This window comes from Polistes canadensis, unplaced genomic scaffold (genome assembly GCF_001313835.1).
Source record: "Polistes canadensis isolate GaletaPanama2010 unplaced genomic scaffold, ASM131383v1 scaffold_2381, whole genome shotgun sequence".
Classification (NCBI taxonomy): Eukaryota; Metazoa; Arthropoda; class Insecta; order Hymenoptera; family Vespidae; genus Polistes; species Polistes canadensis.
The window spans coordinates 1-1,441 of NW_014571917.1; the positions used below are offsets into that span (position 1 = coordinate 1).

Sequence of the window (1,441 nt, forward strand, 5' to 3'; positions counted from 1 at the left end):
TGCTAGGAGCAGCATAAAGTATTTTACTTCACGTCAAATACATTCAATCTGTTCATCATGAGAAGCATGCTTTTAATTTTGCTCGCTGCTTTCATCGCAGTTTTTGGAATCATCGAAGCGAATGCCGATCCTGAAGCCAGTCCACTAGCTAGTCCACTAGCTAGTCCACTAGCTAGTCCACTTGCGAGTCCACATGCTAGTCCATTTGCTAAAGCCAATCCAGAAGCAGTTCAAATAAGTATTGATAAACAGTTACATTAACCTGACTAGTTTTTATTTTTAATGCATCAGTATATCTTATGCAGTAAATTGCATAATGTTTATTTACAAGAACATTTTGTAATTGAAATGTTTTTTGTTTTTTTTGTTTCAGCGGATAGAGATGCCCATTGCTGTTAAGAAATTGTTTGATTAACTTTTCTTTTGTTTTGAAAGTAAATAAAATGTTCTTTATAGCATGTAAGAATTATCTCCATTTATGATAATATATAAATGAATTAATAAAGTTTTATTATATATCAGAATCGTATGACCGTTCTTTTCCAATGACCTTATTGCAATTTCCTTTTTTCTAATACTTTATTTTATTATACTCACATTTTTTTCACACAAAAGAAATATTGGTAATTTTTATAAAATCCTTAAGAGATTACTTAAAAAGAAAATACTCTCTGTACTTAACTATTGGATTATCTAATTTTATCTATACTTTTCTTATATTTTTATTGTATGATTCTCATACTATATTTAAAAATCTTTTGAGAATTTTTTAAGTATATGTAATTTACTATATACAAATATATATTTTTAATCATATTTTATTTGTTATAATTTCTTTTACTTTCTAAGACATAAATTGCTATTCAGGTAATTCTCGCTAAAATTGATCACAAAAATAAAGGATAAATTATAACTATTATAAAACTGTTACGTTACCGAACAACTTTATGCTCTTTTATATGACATTTTTATACGGTTTTCCTTGAATACTAATTTAAATCCTAATCGTTAACAATTTCAAAGAAAAAATGATACCTTTATGTACTTCGATAAGATATTAGAATAGTAAAGTTATTTTTATTACGAGTTGCATCACGAATTATATAATTATTTTAATAACGAGATCAAACGACTAAAAATAATTGAATTTTTTATTAATTTAATCTCTACAAACGCTGCAATAGTTTGTAATCAAATGCATAATAATTCAAAATCAGAGATCTCGAAATATAGAGAACATAAATATATTTATTTGTCAACAAATTTTCATGAATCTGACCCGACACTTTCTCCCGAACAAACCTAACTCAACATGAAAAGAATTCGTCATGTCATGTATCTGCACATTCTTAACTATTATTGTCAGTAATGTGTGAATAATACGTGAGTAATAAACAATTGAAGTAAGTATAAACTTGGTTCATTTTTATAAGTTATCAAA

General features: G+C 26.5%; 1 long non-coding RNA gene across 1 annotated transcript; it reads left to right on the forward strand.

The window, feature by feature from the left end:
• Window positions 1–5: 5 nt before the first annotated feature.
• LOC106792946 lies at window positions 6–524 on the forward strand. Its single transcript, XR_001382364.1, has 2 exons — window positions 6–238; window positions 374–524. It is a non-coding gene; the product is annotated as an uncharacterized LOC106792946 (long non-coding RNA).
• The last annotated feature ends 917 nt before the right edge of the window (window positions 525–1,441 follow it).